At 36.2% G+C, this 26,740-nt stretch overlaps 1 non-coding gene across 1 annotated transcript; it reads right to left on the reverse strand.

The window, feature by feature from the left end:
- Positions 1-12,458: 12,458 nt before the first annotated feature.
- LOC111766543 (small nucleolar RNA SNORA7) lies at positions 12,459-12,598 on the reverse strand. Its single transcript, XR_002798573.2, has one exon. It is a non-coding gene; the product is annotated as a small nucleolar RNA SNORA7 (small nucleolar RNA).
- Positions 12,599-26,740: the final 14,142 nt, after the last annotated feature.

Raw genomic sequence — 26,740 nt, forward strand, 5'->3', positions numbered from 1 at the left:
AGTCTACAGCAGAGATTGGAAGAAACTGGTCCTATGGAGCCTTAAGTGACAGAAGAGAGAAGAAAACAGGCAGAGAACACCCACCATCTAGCTTCAACACGTGGCAACACACTTTGGTAAGAAAGCAGCCTTGAGATGGACTCTTTAGAGCTTTGCAACTATAAGTTTTACCCTCAGTACATAAACTTTATAAAAACCAACAGATTTCTGGTACTTGGCATCAGCACCCCTTTGGATGACTAACACAGAATTTGGTACCAGAAGAGTGCAGTGCAGTTTTATGCAATTACCAAAAAATGTTGGAACTATTTCATAAATGGGTAAGGGCTATTTTTGGAGGAATTGTGAGGTGCTTGATGGAAAAGGCCTAGACTGATTTGGAAAGATTATTGGTAGGAATATGGAGCATAAAGTTATTTCTGATAAGCTCTTAGAAAGAAATGATGGAAATATTATTGGAAAGTGGAGGAAAGGTGATTTGTGTTTTAAAGTTGCAGAGAACTTAGCAAGATTGACTCCTGATGGTGAATGGGAGGCAGAATTTGAAAGTTAAGAACCTAGACATTTAGTCAAGGAGATTTCCAAACTGAATGTTGTAAGAAATGGAGATTAGTTTAGTTTTCACATAAAGGAAGAAAATATTAATTAATGTAACCTGACAGCCTACTGCCTCAGTCTCCCACTCCCAGGTTAAGCAGGAACAAAGGAAACCAGCTTAAGCCAGTCAAAAGTATGCACAAGAAAGAGCCAAGTCAATACCAGTTCAGCACTAAATTCCATACCTTATTTGACAAAAGGAGCAGGTAAAAGCTAAAATGGTTGGAATGAGATGGGGGAAAAGGTTAATAAAAAACTGGGAAACTTCCACAGGAAAGTTAGGCTTCTTGGATAAACTGTAACCTCTGTAGTATCCAATCTATGAAGAAACAGGGAAAGAGCTTGCATGCTAGACTTAGGGGTATAAATTGTATCATTCTTTCTTTATTTGGGGTTCCAGCCACGTTTTCCGGTTGTGTGCCCCTTCTTGCAAGATTGAGAATAAATTATTTTCTTCTCCACAATTGGTGAACCTTATTTTCTTTCAGAAGAAGATTTCTTTCTTACAATGTGGAAAATACAGGCTGGTTTATCCTTACAGCTTATAGCATATAGGTTGTAGTTAGAGGGAAGTGATAAGTTGATAACTGAATTGTTGGGCACAAAGAAATCAGAAACTGATTCCTGAAATTCTAGCCTCTGGAAATCAAGTCCCCAGATGAGAGTGCCCCATTTGAAGAATTAACTAAACTTGGAACTCATAAGTCAGGATTCAAAATGCAGTTATCCAGGACAGACTGAGAAAGTCTTACAGTCTGATGGCTTGGACCCCTGCTTCCTGCATGCTAAACCCACAAATTTTTTGTGAGAGCTGTATGAACAAAACCACTGCCAGTCTGGACTAAAAAGGATTTGGAGAGGAAAGATGGAATGGAAAACAGATTTAAGAGAAAAACCATGGAAGCTGTGGTCTGGAATTAAGACATCTCCTTGGATTGAGAGAGGAACCCCACCCATGTCTATGGAGATGGTGAGTTTTCCTTGGCATTTGAAGAGGGTGGATGTTCTAGTTCACAGTTCCAGGAGAGTTTTGTGACTCTAGTCTACAGAGAGCTGGATTGCATTCCTTAAGGACTGAGGAGAGGGAGGTCAACACCTTAGGACTCTGAGAGGGGTGGGCCTGTTCCCCATAAATTAGGGAAGGCCAGGTTCCAGCTCACTGTTCTGAGAGGTTTGGACCTGTAAGCCAGATATAAGGAAGAATGTTGCCACCCCTCACTGTACTTAAGGTGTTGAGACTGTACCCCAGAAATTGGGGAAAATGTGGCCCTCATCCTAATGTTCTTGGCTGGTGAGGTCTGGAGCTTGGTCACCACCCAGATGGTTTATGAGGCTGGACATAAGAAAAGGGCCATTGGGTAAGCCTGTGGAAAGGGTGGGTCCCCTGATGCCCCAAGAAGAAGAAACCATCATCTTAAGAATCACTCTCAGACTTTGAAATCTAATGGAGCATTTATTCCCTGTAGGTTTTCAGAACTGTTGGGGATCAGTGACTCATATTTCTCTCCTCAGTTCTCCATATAGTAACGCAAATGTTAATCCTATGTCTGACTCTTTGTATACTGGAAGCAGATAACTTGTTTCATAAGTTTCACAGTTCTACAGCCAGAGGAGACTTTGCCCCTAGACAAGCTATCTTTCTATAAATGATTGTGATATGATTTTATATTTAGCATTGTTACTGATTTAAGTTTTTTTGTTGAATATTGTAATGTCTTTTGGGTTTTCAAAGGATGGAGTGTGCCAGTTTGAGATTATTTATGAATCCCTAAAAAAGATATGTTTGTAAACTAGCCTATCGTTCTGTGGTGTGATACCCTCAGAATGCATTAGATTCAGCTGACATGTCTTGATTAAATTATCTGTTAAGATTAGGGCTTTGATTTGATCACATCAGCAGGGAGTGACTCAGATTTGAGTCCCCACCCCATTGGTGGGCTGATATAAACAGATACTCACTCCAGAGGAAGATACACAGGTAGACAGAAAGCTGCATAGACACCGCAGAGGAAAGAACTTTGATCCTGTGGCCCCAAGACAAGAGATGAGCCCTATGTGAACCTGTAGCTGAGATCAGAAGAGGCTGGTCCCATGGAGCCATAAGAGGAAGAAAGAAGGAGAGACCAGGCAGAGATCATCTGCCATCTTGCTTCAACAGGAGGCAACAGACTTTTGTGAGAAAGCAGCCTTGAGTTGGACCTTTTAGGACCTTGTAACTGTAAGCTTTTACCCCAAATAAATACTCTTTTTAATGGCCAACAGATTTCTAGTACTGTGCATCAGGATCCCTTTGGCCAATATACTCCCAAAGCTTTTTAGAAAACTAAAACATGTTCTAACCAGGAAATTACTATGATGATTATGAGGGAAATTTCATGTAATAACACTTTCTGTGACAACTGAAAGTGGCAATACTACCTCTGAAATATGGCACCTGGATTTTTAAATCAACCTTATAGACTACAATTAAAATTGTGGAAAATTGGTATTGGTAAATTAAGCTCAAGAAGCTTCCTTGATATAAGGCAGGTGTTTCTAACCATTTTTGTTCCACGGACCCCTTTGCCAGTTAGGTGAAAACGATGGACCCCTTCTCAGAATGTAACAGCAGATAATTTTATGGCACTCAACATTGGAGGTCACAGAAAATTAAGATAATAAGTTGATTTTTTTCAGTTCAAGCTCATGGACCCCCCTAAATCTTTCCAAGTTCCCCTTGGTGGGTCCATGAACCCCTGGTTAAGAAACCCTGATATAGGGAGTTATACAGGACATATGCCCAGGGTATATGGTAATGTCTATATATACTCATAGTGGAAACAAAAACAACAGCTGGGGGGTTACTGGGCTCCTGGCTGGGGGGTCACTGTTGTGGGCCCTGGGAGAGCAGCAGCAATCCTCCAGGTGCAACGGCAAGAACCAGGAAGGAAGGAGGGCCCAACAGTGGGCTCGTGATACTAATGGTTACACTTTTGAGCCTATACACCTGCAATAAGAACAAGGCCTAGAGTAGCATTGTGCCTGGGGGTTTCCTCCTGACAGCCTGCATGTTACTCAAATGTGGCCACTCTCACAGCCAAACTCAGCGTGTAGATGCGATGCATTCCCCTCAGCGTGGGACATGACACCCGGGGATGAGCCTCCCTGGCACCGAGGGATCACTACCACATACCAGCTGAAGAAGCAACTAGAAAATGACCTTGAATTAAAGATTCAATGCGGAACAGCAGAATATACCTGTCTACATATAATGACATGACTTCGGGAAGCTGTTTGACCTAATGTAAGGGGGAAATGGAAAGGAGAAATGAGATTATAAGGCTGTGAGTCTCTAAAAAAGAGTCTGGAGGTTGTCAGAAGGAATACCCCTATGTACAACTGAACAGAGTCTAAGAGACAGATAAGGTAGATACAACCCCAGGTATTGGTTCTTTTGAGGGATAAAGAGACCCATGGGTTCTATGGTCATGGCAGAAGGGGTTCACTGCCACGACAGATAGCCCTTCTTTGGAGATGGTGTTTCTGCATGATGGAATTGGACTCAGAGGGGATCTCTTTTCACAAGACTTGCATGCTACTTTATTGGAATTGTAGTCGGTGCTGGGTTTAAGATATATGTAGGGGATTTGAATCTCTGGATTGATAATATGACACCCAGGCCCAGAGCCTCAACAGACTTCAGCTCCTACACTTTGATTTATTGGACTTACTCCACTCACCTAACATGGAGTTGAAGAAGGTCAACCACCACAACATGGAGCCTAGAGTGTCTACAACTGGAAGCAGGAGGAGTGCATCCAGTACCCATATGGAATCTAAGCCCTCACTTGACATAGATGTGCAATGGACACAACCAATCCAATGTCCACAGAGAAAATGTGGAATGGGTGTGGGAACGGTAGCCATGGTGGCTGCTGGGTGTGGGGAACGGGAGGAAGAGATGAGATGTGGAGGCGTTTTCGGGACATGGAGTTGTCCTGGATAGTGCTTCACGGACAATTACGGGACATTATAGATCCCCCCAGGGCCCACTGGATGGAACGTGAGAGAATCTGGGCTATGATGTGGACCATTGACTATGGGGTGCAGTGATGCTCAGAGATGAACTTACCAGGTGCAATGGATGCGTCATGATGATGGGAGAGAGTGTTGCTGTGGGGGGAGTGGGGGGCGGGGGCGGTGGGGTTGAATGGGACCTCATATTTTTCATAATGTAATTAAAATAAATAAATAAATAAATAATTTTTTAAAAAAAAGAAACCCTGATATAAAGTAATAAGAATATATCAAGAATTGCAGTGAATATTAAGAACAAGACTTTATAAATAAAAAACCAAGTAAAGAAGAACTATATGCAGTTTGACAAAATCACCTGTAGAATATCACAAATTCTTTAAAGTCTAACATATCAACCTATATTCATAAACAAAAATAACATACTGTTAAATTTGATGAAAAGATAATAAAGAGCTATCAGCTCAAAATAGCATATTAAATAAAAATATTTATCAACTCTTTCTCTAAATATCGTAATTTGAAAACTGAAAATACTTAGAAAGGTATACTTGAAGCTAAGAGACTTATATGGAGACCATTAGTAGACAAATATTTCAACAGATTTTTAAAAAATTAAATATACTTACAGTAGAAATAACTAAAGTCCTTGAGCATGGGTAGAAACTATCTACTTTGAAGATCTTTGGACAGATTGAGGTCCAAAAAATTATTTTTAAGCAAAAGCTAGGAGTAAGATTTGAATTTCCATCTCCACATTTGAATGTCCAGAAATCAAGTATATTTTTACCCGGTTTGATACTCACTATGGAAATGTTGAAAAGAGAATCTGTAAAAAAAATTTCCTGAACTAGCTCAGGAAAATTATGGAAACTACTTTGCTAATAGACCATCACATAATAGGATCAAGGAATTCCCCAATGAATTATATGCTGCTTTCCCATTTATCTAAAGTCTAATCTCAATGACAAACACTGTCCATAAAATATATACTTTGGTAAACATAAAAATGCACCAAGGAGATCACCTTTCTATGAAGGACCAGCTGTACATCTACATCTATGATCAACAGAAGGCCCAGCTGTCACTCTCTTCAGAATTTGCCTCACCTTCCAAGCAAAGCTTCACCAGAGGAGATCACATTCTTCCCTGGGTAGCCTGTCTCCAGTGACTGAGCAGAATATCCCAGCCTGGATATTCTGATGGACAATATTTTCTCTAGATCTCCTCAGAGGGGGCTTTGATGGATCTGCATTGTATTTTGGTTTTTCTCTTCCCAATCTTGTCCCCTCTCTTTTCACAGGTTTTAATCCTTAATAAATTATTGCACCCCAAATTCCATCCAGCCTATTTACAGAGAACTCAAACGGTTATAGGTCATTGATGAACTTCTTTTTAAATAGGAATTTGCAAAATAGAAAATAAACAAGAAAAATGTCACCTAAAAAGAAACAGAGAATGTAAAAATAATCTAATTAGTATCTTTAGAAATATTCAGAATTTTCTGCAACGACACAATAAATGCATAATCTCTTTGGTTACAAAGCCAAAGATTAAAAGAATAGTGTAAATGCTTCTAAAGGAGAGAGGGTGGTGGAGGCCATAATCAGAATGGATACATATTGAAGCATCGCTACTAACCATGGTCAATAGTTTACGCTATAGTTTATACTTCACACTGCACAATTTTATAGGATTTGACAAAATGTGTAATGGCCTGTATCTATCATTGCAATATCAATTCATGAACAGAAACAAATATACCACAACATAAAATACATTTTTAATGGGGAAAAGTGTGTGTGTGTGTGGGGTGGAGCATATAGGAATCTCCCTATGTTTTCAATGTAACATTTGTGTAATCTAAAATTTCTTTAAAAATTAAATAAAAATAAATTATAAAAATAAGAATGGGCTCAGATTTCTTACTTTTAACTCTCGATGCCAGAGGACATATGTCTTTGCTGTTTGAGATATAGTTGTTTTCAACTTAAATGAATATATGAAGTCAACTATTATTAAAATTTGAGAATAATTTTACAATAAAGATATTTCCAATGCCAAAAGGGTGGCTGACTACACATCCAGATTTGCTCTGAATCATCTGTGTTTTCTATGTGCTGTACAGGCACAATTATAATGGGCTACATATTTTGAGACTCTAAAGTGAAAAGGTTCAGGAAGTTTGGGAAGCACTTGAAATTGAATTTCCTACCTATGAAATTATAAAAACACTCATCAAGGAGAATATCTGAAGGTTCATAGTGGTTCCATATGGAGCACTTGGATGGGCTCAAATTTTACATTTTCATGCAGAAAAGGAGTTCAGAGGCATATAACCAAGCACAAATATAAAAGGAGCATGAGCCTGTGAGAACAGTGCCAGAAAGCCTAGAATGATCTGAAACTTACAAACTTTGTAAGGAAAACAAAACAATTTATAAGTTATGATTATATTTCTGTGTAACATTTATGTAATCTAAGTATCTTTTAAAAATAAAAAAATATTATTTAAAAAAGAATAAACAGAGTTTTTGTTTGTATTATATCGATAAGATGGTATAAACATAATGAGCATCACAAAATGGAATTCTGAAAATTCTATTTTGCTTCCATATTCTCTGACCAGAAGAGTAATTTCAAGCCTAGGGAGGTAATAAATATTGGTAAGAAGCAGTTGAACCTCAAGATATGTTAAGAAATGATAAGATAGCATTTAGCTTTTCTAAATGATTTCAAGTCTCCAGGCCAGAAAAGATTACATACCAGTGTATGGTAAACACTTGTAGATGAGAAAGTGAACTGCACGAATGGCAATTTCTTATCTTGCAGCCACTGGGAAAACAGGGGAGGTGACCAGGAATCCATGGTTAGGAACATTCAGTTCTGATCTTCAAGATGAGAGAAAAAGATTGTGACTGAGAGTAATTTATCGTTATATTGTGTGTGTGTTCTTACTCTTAAAAGCCAATAGCCAGGCCATTATTATATTCCTGCTTCTGGGATGCTTGCAAGTGGAAAGCAGACACTGCTTGAGATCGATGGCTTCTTTCAGTCCTTTGAGAAAGCCTATGTTCCTTAAAGAGATGGTGTTGGGTTGCATACACTTTTAGCCTTCACCAAATATTGCAAATATTTCTTTACATTTACAAATCTCCATTGCATTTAATTTGGCTCCATATGACTAGTTCAGGAAAATAGATGACTATGAGTGAAGTGATATATTTTATTTCTAGACCAAGGCACTAAAAAACTTATTTTCTAGACCTAATACTCTCTTATCCCTGGTCTTGGAGACCATAGATTGAAATGTAAGGCTGAGGTTGAGATGAGGCCTCATGAGACGTACGGAGCCTGGGTTAAGCTACCCACGGTAAATGCTATTAATTTCCCTGCTCTCATATAGTCATATAGTCTCATATAGTCAAATATAGCAGATATTTGGAATCCTATACATTGTTGGAACAGAGTTTTAATTCCATTTATAAAAGAATTTGTCAACTGTGTTGTATTACTCTGCCAAAATGATGCCCATGCAAAGTACCAGAATTCAGTTGGCTTTCATAGAGGGCATTTATTGAGTAAAACACTTATAGTAAAAAAGCCCTAAGGAGTCCTACTCAAGGTTGCTTTCTTACCAAAATCAGTTGCCACATGTTGAAGCAAAATGGTAGCTGATCTCTTTCAGTGTTCAGTCTCCCCTCCCAGCTTCCTTGCTTTCAGCTGCAGGCTGGCACAGGGCTTGTCTCTCAGGACTTCTCTCTACCGGCATAGCACTCATTTCTTTCCATGCCTTCTCAGCTGTTCTGTTCCCTTTCCAAGACCAGCTGCAAACTATCAGATGAATGGCTCATCTCCCCTGGGGCCCCAGGATCAAAACTGACAGTGCTCTCTCTCTTCCTGTGTGTCTATGTCAAGTGAGTTTGTTTTATATCAGATCCACCAACGGGGTGGGAACTCAACCTGAATCATGCCTACTGATGTGGCCGAATCAAAGACAGCCCTCAAAGCAATCTTAACAAGTAATCTAATGAAGGGCCCCTCAACTGAATCCAGTATAATCATAGGGTAACACACTCAGCGGAGTAGATTAGTTTATAAACATAACCTTTTCCCTTTTGGGGATTCATAAAATAATCTCAAACTGTCACATGTGCATTTTGGTGTCCTCTTCAGACTGGCATCTCTCATAACACCAAAGTAACTATAAGTTCTTTCTAGGCCTCATATCTGCACATTTTATCATCCAGGACAAGAAGTAACTACTTTTTCTAAATCATTAAATTAAATTTCCATCCTTTACTATGATTGGGTGTTCCCTGAATGAATCTCTGTGTCACAGACAGTTAAATTACGTGAATTGGCTTCCACCAACCCAGAAAATCATTATGGATGTTTTGGGTTGAATTACGTCCTACAACCCTCAGTCTAGTGAATGTGGACTTATTTGTAAATAGGATCTTTGAAGAAATTCCCAGTTAATTTGAGGCCGAACTGGATTAGGGTGGGTATAATCCAATATGACCGATGCCCTTTTAAAGAGAAGAAATTTGGACCCAAAAAGAGAGACTAAAGAGAGACAGTCATGTGACAGAGACAGAGATTGAGCCATGATGCCACAAGCCAAGGAATGGCATGTGTTACCCACCAGAAGCAATTAGAGAGACATGGAATGGATTCTCCCCTGCAAGAGGAAGCATGGCCCTAGTGACACCTGGATTTCATAGCCTCCAGAACAGTGAGGGAAGAATTTTATGTTGTTTAAACCATCTAATCTGCAGTACTTTGTGAAAGCAGCCATATCAAACTAAAACAATGATCAGTCGCTCCTGAGCCAGAGAGTTGTTACTGATCAAGGAAAAGTTGGAATGGATCCTGAGGAGACAGCCATGAAATATGCTACAGCATACTCTAATGTTGGTGTAAATCCCCTTAGATCTTTACTCTGTCTTGTTCAAAATGTTCATAATGATTCAACAGCATATTTAGTGGTGTCATTATGTTTGTAAAGACAGTAAGTATACTAGATAACACAATCCAGGTTCAAAATATTCATAATGTATTGGACTAAAAGTTCAAGTAAAACAATATAAATGTTACATTAAATAGAAATTTAAAATCAACATAAAAGATATAAGTAAGGGCTCAAACTTGGATTTAAAATATTTAGTTATATAAATATAGTATACAGTAGATAGAAAATAATAGTAGCTTTTATTAAACATCACAGATGATAGTTAACAGGAAACACAGTCAATAGTGTGATGTCACCACCAACCAAATAGAACATCATTAAATTACATAATAGGTGCATATAATATACAAAGGTAAGGGAGGGATGTCATTTTATTCTGCATAGATTGTACTACTCTTGCAATCTGTGCAAAAATTTAGGAGTCACAATTTACACAGGGGGCATCAAAAAACCTGATCTATCTAGAGAAGAATGAATAAATAAAGAAACTTGAAACAACATCAATTTTTGAATTAAAGTAACTATGAGAAGCCAGGAAGGGGCTTAAGAAGAATTAGTTAATTGTCTTCAAACATCTGAAATACTGTCATATTGTAAAAGAGTATACAACTTGTTCAGATGGAACACTAGGACCAAAGGGTTGAAATTAAGAAAAAAAAGAAAAAAGATTTCAACACTATAGAGACAAGGCTTTTGTAATAGGCATAGATGTTCACAAATGAAAGAATCTGCCTCAGGGAAGAAGGCTTTTTCATCACTAGGGTAAGCTCAAGCAGAAGTAAGACTTTAACTTGTCAGAGGTGATAGAGAAAGGATTCAGGCATGCAATGGTAGTGGAACAAGATGGTTTTCATAATCCCTTTAATGTTGATGTTTCTAGGATAATATGAAATGAGCCAGATTTCACTATTCTGTAGAGTCTTTTTTAATTTTTAATTCCTTAAAGGTATTGAAATTCCACCACATAGTTTCAGAGAAAAAGGAGAAAGAAATGTCAAGTTTAAGTTATCTCTACTTTCTACTTCACATGAGATTTTGTGAATTCTGTGACACCTAAGGATGCAGAGAAAATGCCATTTCATGAAAGTTAGTGTGGACTCATGAAATATAGTCTATTTATTAACTACAAGGACAACATTGACTAAAATACATGGCTTCAAATGGACTCTATCCATATATGTTTTTAAGAATATAGGGACTCCAAAGTCATTCACTCTGTTAATTGGGGAAATAAAACCAAAGAAGAGAGTAGATAATCTCTATTGCATTTATGTATTCATCTTGCAAATTCATAGGCTTCTCTCAGATTTTTTTTCAACTATGACCAACAGATTTGGAATGGATTTACTAGAGCACATGTCCCTTGCTCTAAAAAAAATTATTTCAATTTGTGGCATCGTACTTGTTTTTATCAAGGATGAGTTCACCAACCACTGAAATCCAGGCTCTATGTAAGAGCAGTAACTAATTGAAAATACATTTTTTCACCAAAGAAAAGTAATCTTATTGAATAAAACAAAAGCTAATACATATATTCCAAACACTAAACAATATCTACAGAAGTCCAGTCTCTAAGTGTCTGAAAACTATTAGCACCATTTTATAGAGCTTTATGATCCACCAAAGGTATTCTGGAAAAAGTTCAAGTCTATGAAAGTAAGAGGGAATTTCCCATAAAACTACATAATCTCTCCACCATCAAGTGTTTTCAAAATGACATTGTTTTTATAAAGTTAGGACTGCCTCTTTCTATGCTTTCAGATAATGCCCCAAAAGGCATTATAGTCTGGATTATTTCTAACAGCCTATATGAAATAAACAGTGGATCCCATCATTCCAAACAATCCTGCTGATAATTTTTGAAGAAAACCTTAAAAATTCCATATTTCACTAGATGTAAATGTTTGAGGTAATTTGTCAGAACTTCTCTCTGCTTTCAATAAGACTGATCCCAGTGACCACAAAAAGAAAGCCTGTCTCCGTGAGCTCTTTCCAGAGAGCAGCAGTTCCCCCTATCAAGAAAAATTTGCTGGAAATTTTTATCACTATTTTTATAAAAATAAGGATAATATTAAAGAACTAATCCATGTAAAACACAAATTAGACGACTCTGACTTTCAAAGAAGTGGCATGTCTTTGGAATTAAACTATGTGGTATGCTAGACTACTGAACAAATTGATGAAAAGGAATGTTGATTTCATTTTTTAAATCAATTCCCCTCTTTGGTAAACTACATTGCTAACTATTTGTGTTTTGATATTTTTCAAAAGTGTTTTAACACAAGGAAGGAAATTTCATACACTTGACAACTCAAAAACATGGACATTAGTAATTTTCATTTCACTTAATAATGGCAGTAAAGTTTTTAAAAATTTGAAATAGTACCCATCAGTGAAGCAACAAAAACACTGATTATCTACACTTCTTGAGGCTCTGTTCTAGTACATCTAATTTCTAATTTCCTATCACACCCTGGAGTCTAGGGGAGATGGCACCTAACTTAATGCCTGGGGACCATTCAGCTATGTAAAGGAAAGAAGCCACCAAAACTGGACAGCTCTTGCCCCAGCTAAAGGATAAAGTCACTATGTAATTCAAGCTGATAATTACTTTATAAAACTTATGATTATTTTTCCAAAGAAGATGAAAATTAAACTTTTGTATAAAATATCTCAAATCTCAAATGTTAGAATGTACATCAAAATTGTCAACATATTGCATAGAACAATATTATGAGAATAAGCAAAACACACTTTCAGCTCAAGGAAACGTCACTGTAGTATACAAGCATATAGTTTGGACCTCTGGTGTAGAGAATTTATAAAACATGGAGGAAAGAATCACAGCTTTTTTTATTTTTATTTTTTTTTACACTGTTGCAGAGTGTCTTCCAATTGCCAGCTATTGAGTAAACTGGGAATGGAATGGGGATCTCTGCCGGGCTTGCTTTCCCTCCTATCTCTGAAGCTGGTGGAATACTAGCCATTCTCCAGATGCTATCCTCAGAGGTAGATTCACAGCTTTTATTCAGACTCCCTCTTCACATTTTTTCCTACTTATACATCCCAGTCCTTCAAATGCTAACTCCCTCCCTCCCTCCCGCCCTCTCTCCCTTCCTCCCTTCCTCCCTTCTTCCCTTCCTCCCTTCCTTCCTTCCTCCTTGAAGAAAAACAACCAAAAATTCAGGAACATGGTGAGGAGTATAATTGAAAACCAACTCTGAACTCTCTAAATAGGCATTAGAAGTCTCTATTGTTCCATCTCTAAGGATAAGTCATAATTCTCTCTAGACTTTCTTAACTGGGCCTAAAATTAACCTGTATTGTGTGATATAACCTTTCTGTTGAATGAACACAAAATCCTAGAAAAAGTTTTCAGTATCAATGAAACAATTTCGTAGAATTCAACATCTATATTTACATATTAATCTTCTTTATTCAGTGTTTGTTATCCAAAGTGACATTAGACACATATTAGAAGTAGTAACTTCGGTAAAGCCAAAAACCTTGGCCCAGAATTGTAAGGATGCATTCATCTTGGTTTCCAATTGAATTTGCAAAAACTCGTTATAAGAGAAAACAAAGAACAACTCACTGGTACCTCTCTAGATTCTTAGGAAGACATTCCTAGAGTTTCAGCAGTTAATGAAGAGTAAGAATTGATAAAGAAAAGCAGTGTTTTGCTTGCTCAATCACAATTATTTTTCTTCTTATCTAAAGTAGGAACAACAACCCTAATCTTATACCACACTGGGAGACAGAACAGTTGCGTAATGGAAAATTAACATGAAAAATATATATGTTAAACATTAAATTAATGAAATGCACTGCAAGGATTAAAGAAGCTTAGATAATGTAACAAAATTTTAGAGTCATCAAAGAAAGTCTATATCAGACTACTCAAATTAGAATTTATGAGAAATTACTATTACATTACAAAAAAGCACCATTTCAGACTTAGAAAATTGAATTTGCTATTTGATTTGATTGCGAGATCTATTTAATAGGAATGGAGGTATTTCTGAACAGACATAAATAAAGTTGAGATGAATGATGGACCAAGATCAGTATGAGAGTTTTGAATGTCAAATTGCAAAATAAGAAGTTCAAACTTTATTTCTACATTAAGTTTGATCATCAGGACTTTCTGTGAGGTATTGGAAACAATTGTATAATTAAATTTGAATTTTCAGAAAATATGAGGTGCACTGCTTATTGGTGAGAAAGAATTTGAAATTTCTTTTCCATTCTCATTTGGCAAAAGTGCATATCAATTGACCTTTAATAAAGACTGAAGGTCCATATGTTCAGATTAAAGTATCCAAAAGGGCGTACTGAATACCACTGCTCCTTTGCTGATCTGTGACTTTTGAATCATTCTTTTTAAAAATTTGTGTATTCAAAGACATAAACTGCTTTAAGGGAGCAAAAGATATATCTTTTATAAGGAAAATCATTATGCATATTTACATATACAATATTCTCAACATTTTTAATTATTCTCCTTCATTTAACATATTAGACACCTTATTTTTAAATGTACTTAAAGTAACAAAAGAAAAAAATTGCATTAACCTACAATTTGAGAGGAAAATAATATTGGAATGTATAAATATGAAGAATAAATTTCTAATGTATGCATTGATATTTTTTCCAAGGAAATATGCTTTATTATTTTGTATGCATAAGTCTAAACTCAGAATTTATAAACAAAGACATAAGTAAATTGATCTGTACAATATAGTTTATTCCAATTAAAATATGGATCTATACAAAAAAGTGGTATTCAACACAACCTACTGTTGGGCATTTAAAGAATAGAATTAATATGCATTCAGAGAGTGACAGAGAAAAGAAGGTTAGAGGTTTCTTTCTACACATGTATACATACACTCCCTTTTAGGGGACTACTAGCTCAAGGCCAGTGATTCAAGCAGAAATGGTTGTTCTCATCTCCACCAAACTTCTACAAATACGTGGCATGTGTCCAGTTACATATGTCCTATCTTTCCAAGCAATGTTTAGTGAATTTGCATGCACACATACATTTTATTCACATTACATCTAGAAAGTCTCCCATTTTGTCTCAATGTCCAGAGGCTGTATATATTTATTAGTGTCTCTGTTTGAAGTTAATCCACAGATGAACACAGGGAAGTGGTACATTTTGATTCCTCAGGCAGTTCTTAGAACAACATCTACAAGGGAAAATTGTTATACCTTTGGATATTTCTGTCACCAGAATGTTACTTGTCATGTACTTATTACATCATGATTACTAATGAAAGACTCTTACATATTAGGGCTGAATCTTGATCATATTCAAAAATTGATAATACACTAAACTTCCTGAAATCAGAGGCCAGACATGGAGCTCCAGATATCCCAGGCTAATTTCTTCTGCTTCTAGATGCATGCTCCTTTCCAGCTAAATTTCCCAGTCAACTTCCAGTAATTAAATCCCAAAACTATTAATAAAAATTTAATTACTGATTAATTTCATTAGCTTGTGGAAGTATGGTTTTCTACATATGATCCGGTAGTCCTTGATCTTCTGAATCTCAGGCTAGATCTTCTGAGTCTCAGGTTACATTTAAAAAGATTATAATACCACATTTCCTTGATTCAGAATATTGTCCTAAGAATTAAATGACATATTGTATATAGAACATTGAATATAATGTCTGGCATATAATTGGAACATATTAAAACACAGAGAAATAATATCATAACATAACATCCCCAAACATTGTAGAAAATGCATCTTTATAATGAAGTTCCTTAGTATAATAGGATAGCAGTTTGAACAGTTCTGAAAGAAATGGTCCCCAACCAGCTCACATGGCAATTTAAGCAAATCTGTTTCTGATCCACCTTACTTTAGGAAGTCTCCACCAAAGGTAACATGGAAAGTATTCATTCAGGGAATATTTATGCATATGCTTATAATGGGAACATTGTCAGCAACACCTCCCTTCCTTCCTTTTCTGCAAAAAAAAGTATAATTTATTTTTATATGCATCCATGAAATTAAACTACAAATGTCAAAGAATAAAGAGAACATTACTTCCACAGGAATGAGCTGAAAGAGCAAGCTTTCCGCATACTCATATTTACAGTAACACTGAGCAGACCTGTGCCAACTGGACGCTTTGCCAAGGTTGAGGGTAGGAATATCCAAGGAGATTGAATATAAATATAAAATGTCTGGATTTTATACTCTAAAAAATAGAACACCACTAAACATCTAAAGCTGAATTCAATTTAAGTTTTAAGAAGATTGATCTGACAGTGATGCTTAAGATGCAGTGAAGTGGTGAGAGCTGACATGGAAATCAGGTGGGAAACTAGTATGTTCATTCGCTAAAGATATATATGGGGGTGTCCAGCAGAATGAAAAGAAATGGGATATTTCAAAATATTTAAAAATCAATAAACAATATCTTATTGTACCTGAAGAGAAAGAAATTAAAAACAACCATTCCTGCCTTAGGGTGATACAGGAAAAAGTTTACTCAGGCATGTTGTGTTTTGATGAAAATTATTGTGACAGTTTGAAGTTCTTTTATGAACCCTAAAAAGAAAAATATGTTTTTGAACTAATCAATACCTGTGGGTATGGGGTCTTTTGATTACACTCTATCAGTAAGGTGTGAGCCAGCTTGGGTCTCCAGTCTCCTTTGCAGGGTCAGATGTAAAGAGAGACACACAGAGAGACACACAGGAAAAGGGAGATCTTCCATTTTGCCAAGTGAGAGAGAGCACTCCAGATTTCCCTACAGCTGCTGAAAGATAAAGCAGCTCTGAGAGGCTCAAGAAGATGAGGACCAGGGAGAGATGCCTGATTAATCACAGCTGAACTCCAGGAGAAAGTAGAGAGAGAATAGCAGACCCTCCAATTTACCTCACCATGTGGCAGGACTACAGGATCTGCCAGCAGATGACCTTGGTGAGAAAGCATCTCTACTGATGCCTTGATTTGGACAAGTCACGACCTTGGAACTATAAAGTTTTGCTCTAAATAAAATCCCCATTAGAAAAGCCAGCCTATTTCTGGTACTCTGCATCAGCTGTCCTTAGGCAAACAAGGAGAGCTATTAAAAGAACTAACTCTTATCCAGCACCTACTTTGGCCAGATACTCTTCTAAGAGCTTTATATATAGTAGATCCTGTAGTCCTCACAACAACACTATAAGATAGATAATATTATCCCACATCTTTTTTTAGGTAAGAGACCTGGGGCAGAGAGAGGTTGAGTGATATGACCAAGGCCACACAAATTATAAGTGGCATTATCAGATTTGAACCCAGTGGTTCATTAGTGATATCGGCTTTCACTATTTTGATATACCTTTTACTATTACTCCTACTGAGTCTTGCCATTGCTACAGAAAGACAAGATATCACTGTCATCATGTATAAGGTTCATTAAAAATCATATTCCTCCTAAGATTTTTGTAGCATTTGAACAGTACTCATTTCTTATAAGATTCTGTTTCAAAACTGAGTACTATAAAGCATAATCCATAAAATAAAAGAATAATTATTTTTTCATCCTTACACTTTCCTTGTAATCTAGTCAATGACAAAAAGATGAAATGCTGCCAAATATTATAATTAAAAACAGTGGGATAGAACTGACATCATTATAGGAAATTGGACATGTCAGACTTCATGACTAGTCTGAAATAGAAGACAATTATGTAAAGACCTTTATTTTTCCTGTTTTTATGCCACAACGTTGATTTTTATAATTTATTTTCTTTCCAAATAATTAGAGGTTCAAAATTAATAAATTAGCTATGCCAACTTGTGAAAGGGCAGTGCCCATGGCTTCAGGGTATAGTTGAAGCCCACAGGATATTTGACATGGAGTGATTAAAGAATAATTCTCTTAGAACTGCTATACCATGTAGGTGAAGGAGGGAGCAGTCTTTGATTTTATTACAGTGTCAGAATGTGGTATGACTTTGACTTGAGTTCCAGTTTGTAAGTGACACTTCCTAGCTTAGAATGTTTCTTTCCTCACCTCTGGAAGCAGTCATGGCCTACGGGGCAGTCATGGCCTACGGGGCAAAGATGCAGAGCAGAACACACAAATGAAAGAGAATTGAAGTGGCACGTGGAAAACAAGCAGGCAGACAATAAATTTTTTTAATATATTGGGCAACCCCAATATTTTTGACATAATATCCATTTTTATCCATATAATGTTATATAAACATACATATTATATACTACATATTTATACACATACATGTCTATTTAATCTTCAAAATATCACCATTTTATAAATTAAGAAAACTGAGACATAGGAATGTTAAATAACTTCACAAGGTTATGTAACTTGTTAGTGGTAGAAAATGCTTGTTGTTTTTTTTTCATTTAAAAATTTTTGAAGTATATCATTCATACATGAACATACCTAAACAATAAGTGTATAGTAAAAGTTGTAAACTTACAAAACTAATATGCATAGTATCATTCATGGTTCTCATACATCACCCCACGACTAACACCTTGCATTGTTGTGAAACATTTGTTAACTACTATCAAAAAGCATCATCAATATATTTCTATAACTATAACCCATATCTTACATTTGATGTATTTCCCCTAACACACCTGATTATTAATACCCTGTAATAGTATTATACGTGTAATAGTTCATGAGAGAATGTTTTCATATTTGTACTCTTAGCCATAGCCCATCTTTCACCACAGTACTGACTGATAAACAGGCCCATGATTTGTACAATCCATTCAAGGTGTACACTCAGTGGCTCTCATTTTCATCACAGAATTGTGTTGTTGTAACCTCAGTCGATTTAGAACATTTTCATTATTCCAAAAGGGAAAATCCTCTACCCCCTCTTATATTTCCCTATTGTTGTTCTGAGAATTGATTTAATATTCTTCATCCTTGCTACAAAAATATATTATTGTTAACTATCATCCATAAGTTACATTAGTTGTAGTTTTTTCCCATGTATCACCATACTCCTAACGCTTTGTAGAAGAACTTACTTATTTTTATACTAATAGCCAAAATCTTCATCCACCACCAAAATCACTGTTATTTAGTCCCTAGATTATTCTCTAGCTTCCTTTCAAATGACATTCACATCCACAGACTACCCTTTTCAGTCACAATCACATTTATGTATCAGCACTATATACTCACTATAATGTGCTACCATCAACTCTATTCATTTCCACACTTTTACAATAAACCTTATCAGGAATTCTACATGCAGCAATTATCAGTTCCCATTTTTAATCCACATTCTATCTCCTAGTAACCTATATTCAGGAATTTATCTACACAAGTTTCCTCAACATATTTAGTTCATATTAGTGAGACCATACAATATTTGTCCTTTTGTGTCTGGCTTATTTCACACAACATAATATCCTCAAAGTTAATCCATGTTGTTGTATGCATCTCTATTTCATTTCTTCTTATAGCTGAATAGTATTACAGAGTATGTATGTAACACATTTAGTCAGTTGATGGACTCTTGGGCTACTTCCATAATTTAGCAATTGTGAATAATGCCGCTATGAATATTAGTGTGCAAATGTCGGTTTGTGTCTTTGCTTTCAGTTCTGTTGAATATATTCCTAGTAATGGGATGGCTGGCTCATACAGCAGTTCTATTTTCAGCTTCTTGAAGTACTGCCGAACTGTTTTCCACAGGGTCTGTACCACTCTACATTCCCACCAACTGTGAAAGAGTGTTACTATTTCATGACATCCTCTTCAGCATTTGTACTTTTCTGATTTTCTAAGACAATGACCATTCTATATGGTTTGAAATAGTATCTTATTGATTTGTATTTCCCTGATAGCTATTGGTGGTGAATATTTTCTCATGAGCATTTTGGTCATTTGTATTTTCTCTTTGAAGCAATAGCTATTCAATTCTTACATCTATTACTTAATTGGATTGCTTTTCTTTCATCACTGAGTTGTATGATCTCTTTATATAACATGGATATCAAACGTTTATCAGCTATGTGTTCCAAATATTTTCTCCCATTGAGTAGATGGCCTTTTTAATTTCTTGAAGAAGTCTTTTGAAGAACAAAATTGTTTGATTTTGAGGGGGTCCCATTTATCTATTTTTTTTTCTTTGATTGTTTGTGCTTTGGGTTTAAGGTTTAAGAAACTACCACTTACCATGAGATCTTGAAGATTTTTCCTTGCACTTTCATCTAGGTGCTTTATAGTTGTAGCTTTTATATTTATGTCCTTGTTCCATTTTCAGTTAATGTTTATATAGGGATTGATATAGGGGACCTCTTTTTTTTCTTTTGAATATGGCTATCAAGTTTTCCCAACACCATTTGTTGAATCAATTGTTCTGGTTCAGGTGGGTGGGCTTGACAGCCTTGTGAAAAATCACTTGACCATCAATGTGAATGCCTATTTATGAATTCTCAATTTGGTTCTATAGGTCAAAATGTCTATCTTTATGCCAGTATCATGCTGATTTTAGCACTGTAGCTAAGTAATATGCTTTAAAGTCAGGAAGTGACAAGTTTGTTTTTCTTTTGTAAGATATATTTTGGCTATTTGGGGACTCTTACCCTTCCAAATATATTTGATAATAGACTTTTCCATTTCTGAAAAAATGACGGTTGGGATTTTTATTGAGATTGCATTGAATCTGTAAATTAGTTTGTTAGAATTGACATAATGATATTTAGTCTTTTAATCAATGGTCACAGAATGTTCTTCTACTTCTTCAGGTCTTCTTTGGTTTCTTTAAACAATGCTTTGTAAGTTTCTGAAATCAGGTTCTTTATGTCCTTGGTTAAGTTTATTACTAAATATTTTATTGATTTTAGTTGCTATTATAAATGGAAATTTTTTCTGACTTCCCTTCACATTGCTCATCAATAGTGTATATAAACACCATTGATTTTTGTATATAAATCTTATATCCTGCCACTTTGCTGAACTCGTATATTCTAGTAGCTTTGTTATAAATTTTTCAGAATTTTCTAGATATAGGATCATATCATCAGTGAATACCGAAGGTTTTACTTCTTCTCTTCCTATTTGGGTGCCTTTTATTTATTTTCCTTGCCTAATTGCTCTAGTTAGAACATCTAACTCATTACTGAATAACAGTGGTGACAGTGGGCATCCTTGTCTTGTTCCCCATATAGTGGGTAAACAGAGTTTTTCACCATTGAGCCAATGTTAGCTCTGGGTTTCTTATATATGCAGTTCACTATTTTGAGAAAACTTTCTTCTATTCCTATCTTTCGGAGAATTTTTATCAAGGAAATATGTTGTATATTTCAAATGCCTTTTCAATCAAGATGATCATGCTATTTTTCTTCTTTAATTTATTAATGTGGTTTATTACATTAATTGATTTTCTTGTACTGAAACATCCTTGCATTCCTGTTATAAAACCAATTGATCGTCGTGTATAATTCTTTAAAGTGATATTGGATTCCGTTTGCAAGGGTTGCATCTATAGCCATTAGAGAAATTGGTCTGTAATTTTCTTTTTTTTTTTTTTGTAGTGTCTTTACCTGGATTTGGTTAGGGTGATGTTGGCTTCTAAAATGAGTTTGGTAGTGTTCTTTCCTGTTCAATTTTTTAGAAGAGATTGAGCAGGATTTGTCCTAGATCACCTTTGAATGATTGGTAGATTCACCTGTGAAGCCATCTGGCCCCAGGCTTAACATCTTTGAGAGGTTTTTGATGACTATTTCAATCTCTTCACTTGTGATTGGTTTGTTGAGGTCTTCTATTTCTGACCACAAAGCTGATTGTCAGAATTTGGGCAGTGCAGGAAGAGAAATGCAAACAGAACTTGAAACAAGAATGTTCCCATAGTCACACTGTTCTAAAGTGACTACAAGATGCTTATGGCACAGAAGTGGAGGTTCTGATTCCAGTGTCTGCAGGGAGATGTATTTAATGAATCATGTTTAATATTTCTGAATGCCTGAGTAAAAGAATCCTTATAAGTATCTGAGACCAGAGATATTTTAATATTTCTTACAGAATTCTTAATTAACATAATATAAATTGTCTATCTTGGTCTATTAATGAGTAATCAAATAAATGAATTAAGAATATCTTGTGAGGCTGCTTTCTTGGTTAGAAACTGAAATTCATTTTTGCAGCAGACTGCCCTTTGTAGTAAGAAGGATCATTTGAAGAGTCCTATGATTTGTAGAGATGCTTCTGTAAGAATTTACATTAAAGCTTAACAATACTTCACAGCAGTGAGCTCCAAAAAATGAAAATAAAACATTATTTAATCCTCAGATATATGCTTGTCTATTTCCCAAGACCAAATTATAACTAACTTGGCCTACAGAGTTGATCATCTCTTTGTTTCCCACTAGAAAAGTTTGAGAAGGATCTGTTTTAAATTGACAGACTACAACCAAGATAGGACATTTGGTATTCTCCATGTGATGTTATTTAAGATTTAATAAGCCTGACTCTTGCAAACATATTAACAACTATTGTCACTGACCTGTTCCAGCTACCTCCCTGATGCTGGAATATGGTTTCCCTCTAAAGGCAGTGGATGTTCTCAGTGTCAGTCATATTAGGTTTAATTCTGAGGCAAGATATGAAGCAAAGCTTGGGTTAAAGAGGAAAGAACTTTTATTTTCCTTGAGGTTGACAGGCTAGGGAATAGGCACTGAGGACAGGAATTAGGCCTGTGGAGTTGAGATACGGAGATGACTTTGAAGAATCCAATTGGCGTTGGGCAAGTGGATGTTAATCGGATTCCTGCTGTCTAGGGGCTTGCAGGGGTTGAAGATTTTTAATTTGGAGTCTAAGGGCTCTAAAAGTATAAAACACAAGAAGCAGGTTAAACTCTTTGGGTTGTGCTTATAGCTTTAGTGATGTCTTAGAAAAGCCACGACCTGGTCTTCTTTATGGTATGGGGAATTAGAAGACACAATTTTCCTCCTTGAGGCCAGAGAGGCAGTGTCAGTAGTGCTTGCTACTGGAAGATAACTATGAAAGCAGAGCAGTAGCAGTAGAAGAAGAAGAGGCAGTATCGATGGGCAGAATGAGGAGGGTCAAGCAGGAGAACTGAGGGAATTCATCAGTATCAGAATCCTGAGAAAAGATCAAGGAGACTCTGGGGCTTGCACTGAAAGAATTTAATATAAACATAAAATTTTATCTTTAATTATAGAATACTGAGATGACTTAATACTGATAATGCCAATGATGATGACAAACAACCTTATTTCATTAATTTATAGGCTCAAACTTCCCTATTATGTCCAAATCACAATAGCCTATTCTTCTACCAGGTTCCAATCCCTGGGTATTCTTAAGGATCTTTAAAGAATATTTGCATGTTCCATAGATTCATTCTCTTTGTTCCAAGCCTATTCCACTAGCTCTCTGGCTTGTCACCACTACCACCAGGACACCTCTTATTTGTTTGAAGCTATCCTCCTCCAGACCAGTGCCACTTCCCCAGTACCACATGACTCCTCACACTGACACCAGCTCTTTCTTTGGTTCCCCAAAGTGATAAATGACCAGGATATACAGATAAGGTTTTTCCAGAGGCTAGGTAATAATACAAAGCAGAGGAATTAAACCTAATAAGCCTGGACCCTAACTACAGCTGTTCTCAAATCCACAGGTATATGCCACCCTTCCCCCATTGCCCTCCCCCCCGCATTGCACCTTCCTTTCTAAGTGACAGTCTCTCTAGACCCTGGTGCCATCATGTGTACCTTTGTAGGGGACTACTTAGAAGTATGTCTCCCTCCCTTTGAAATCCAAACCCCCAATTTCCTGAGGCCTGGAAAAGGAAAAAAAAAAAAAAAAAAAATCGGTTACTCCAGTCTAAAGCTTGACCCCCATGCTCTCCATTTCTGCCCTAGAATTAATTTCCACTAGGAGTCTTGACATTGTGAGTACCTAATTTTCCTCTTTAAAGAATAAGAGTTGGCCTAAAGTTCCTACTGGGACAATTCATCTGAAACTAATATTATATTATTTCTTTAGCCAGGATAATTCACCCTTAAATACCAACTCAAAATGTACTTTGGCAACTCTGTATTAGCTTTAGACTCTCAAATTGTGCCCTTTAAGGGTTCCTCTAAGTACATGAGGTGAATTTGTGTCCCCACAGCCCAATTGCCAACTTTAGGTCTCTGCATCCAACAACTCTGTAAGATGGGTTCTATTATTATCCCTATAAACACAGAGAGGTTATATATATATAACCAAGATCAAACAGCTAGTAAATAAGGAAACTGTGATTCATACCCAAATGGAGAGACTTCAGACGCTACTCTGTTAACTCCTATTATTTAACTGCTTCAAAAAATAATTTTCCAAAATGATACAGTTTAAATACCTATTGAGAAAAAAAACACTTGTTCTTAGAAGAGTCCATAAAGATAGAACTTTCACCCTAAAGATAAACTGTCACTTTATTATTTTATAGCAGTGCCCATCTCCATTTAAAAACACAAGGTTTGCTTTAGTTTTGTCCGTAGAATGACTTTTCCCCAAACAAAGAAGCAGCCTGCCCCCATACATGATCTCAATCTAGCAACACTAGAGAAATAAAAGGGCTGTTTTATGGCTTTAAAATGGAAATCCTGCTTACAAATGATAATACCTACCATTTATCATGTCGAGCCTATTTTCCAGACATTGTTCTGGTCTGTCATTTTATCTATTCTGACAAAAACTTGGCAAGGCATGTATTATTATTCCCATTTTACACGTGAGACTGTGGAGACATAAAGATTAGTTAAGAGTTCAGTACATCTGGAAAACAGATAAGCTGTAACCTTCTTAGCCCAGTGTTCTTCCACCATATCCAACACCTTTGAGCTATACAGAATAACTTTATTTTCTTGAACTCATTAAATGGTAAGGGTGTAGCTTCTATTTATGATGAAATTTAGTACCATTTTCGGTATGCATTCAGCTGGAAGTATGGCAATTTAAAATAAGTGTCTTTCACAGTAAATGTTAGAATAGATGATATCCCATTATTTTAAATCTTTCATTCTTCATTTAGGCAAGTCAAAATCAATCACTAACTTCTTATAAGGCAAGCCCTACACCATCGGGACAAATAAAACAAATACAAAAGCATCAGGCTTTCAATTAGATTTACTTAGCGCCAGTCATCTAACTTTGTCAAATATATTAATATATTATATATATATAACATATAGATATTATATATAGATTGCCAGTCTTATCTGTTGCACAGATATGTTAAGGGGCTTAAATGAGATACACTGCTAAGCACAGAGAATAAGATAAAGTGGCTTACAAGTAAAAGTTTTTCTTTTATACATGTGCCACTGTAAGAGAAACAAAATATGTTAAATAGCAAAATAAATTCAATGCCATGTCACATCATTATCTAAAAATATATTATGCCACCATTCAATAAGAACCTGATGTGTTCTTGGGGGAGAAAAGTCTTTGGAGTTAAAATTTAATACATGAAACAATTCGATCCTCTGATTTCTATTACATAATTTAAAAATTATTTTATATCAGGGAACATGTAGGCATATAATATACATATAATAAAGGGTGCTTTTAAAAAGAAGCCACAGCAAATAAATATACACATTTTAATAGTAGTTATATTTGAAAGATGAGATTTGAAAACTAGAATTATAAGTTTTGAGATAGTGCTTCTTTGTACCTTCCATATTTTTTTCAATCAGCATGTATTGTGTGAAATCATAAGAAAACTCTATTTTATAATAATGTACTTTTTGCCACCAGAAAACTGCTAGAGCATTACATGTAAAAACATGGGGGAAGCGGACTTGGCCCAGTGGATAGGGTGTCTGTCTACCACATGGGAGGTCCGTGGTTCAAACCCTGGGCCTCCTGACCCGTGTGGAGCTGGCCCATGCGCAGTGCTGATGCGCGCAAGGAGAGCCCATGCCACGCAGGGGTGTCCCCTGCATAGGGGAGCCCCACACGCAAGGAGTGCGCCCCATAAGGAGAGCTGCCCAGCACGAAAGAAAGTGCAGCCTGCCCAGGAGTGGCTCTGCACACACGGAGAGCTGATGCAGCAAGATGATGCAACAAAAAGAGACACAGATTCCTGGTGCTGCTGACAAGAATAGAAGCAGTCACAGAAGAACACACAGCAAATGGACACAAAGAGCAGACAACTCGGGGTGGGAGGGGTGGGGGGTTGGAGGGGGGAGAATTTTTTTTTTAAATCTTATAAAATAAAATAAAAACATGGTTGTGAAATTAATGACAGATAAGTAATAAGATAAATGGCCAGCAATAACTGTTGCCTTCGCTATTTGGGTAGCCAAAAAATTTTTAAATTTTACTGGCTTAAAATGGGTTATTCTTGCCTATATGTAGGTGATAAGTTGGTGGGGGTGTCTCAGCCCTATGTTATTTCCATTTAGTGACCTGGGCACCCTCATATGGAGCATCACTGAATACAATGGCAGAGAAAAAGGGAAGACAGTTTTACCAAGGTGATGCCTGTCGATCTATTCACATTTCACTGGTAAAAAACAAATCACATGGTGAACCAGAAATATATGTGTGCAGCACTTCATCTACCACACAGCTCTTTTTTCTGTGAAGGTTGGGGAAAAAGAGATAGTAATACCCTTGTCCACAAGCTGGTTCTTCTCACAAAAAGTAGATATCAGTTCTCAAATTTATGACCTAGGGGCCACTTAAGGAAATTGTGTCCAACTGATTTTGGAAGCCAATAGTAAAACTAGTTGTGTACTTCCTTTCTTCCTTCCTTCCAGTCAATAAGCATGTATTGACACCAGGCTATAAAAATACAAAGATGAAAATTATCTAGTCCCTGCCTTCATGATACTCTTTATAGTCTAAAAGCAACAAAAACAAATGCGAGAAAAATATTTTCTCTCTGTCCAAGAAAATATTCTTGCTTCGGGGCAGAACTAGAAGTTGAAATATAATTTTAAGAGAGTAAAATTAGTTCTTATTCTCTATGGAAAATTATAGATCTTTTCCCGTCATCCCTCCAAAAAAATGAAAGACATTAATATTATTAATATCATCTTTCAATGAATAGAAACTGTAATTTGAATGTCACCAAGAATTCTTCACGACTTTAGAGAGTGGCTGTGTAAGAAACATGTGAAAAGTT

Source organism: Dasypus novemcinctus, chromosome 4, assembly GCF_030445035.2.
Source record: "Dasypus novemcinctus isolate mDasNov1 chromosome 4, mDasNov1.1.hap2, whole genome shotgun sequence".
Taxonomy (NCBI): Eukaryota; Metazoa; Chordata; class Mammalia; order Cingulata; family Dasypodidae; genus Dasypus; species Dasypus novemcinctus.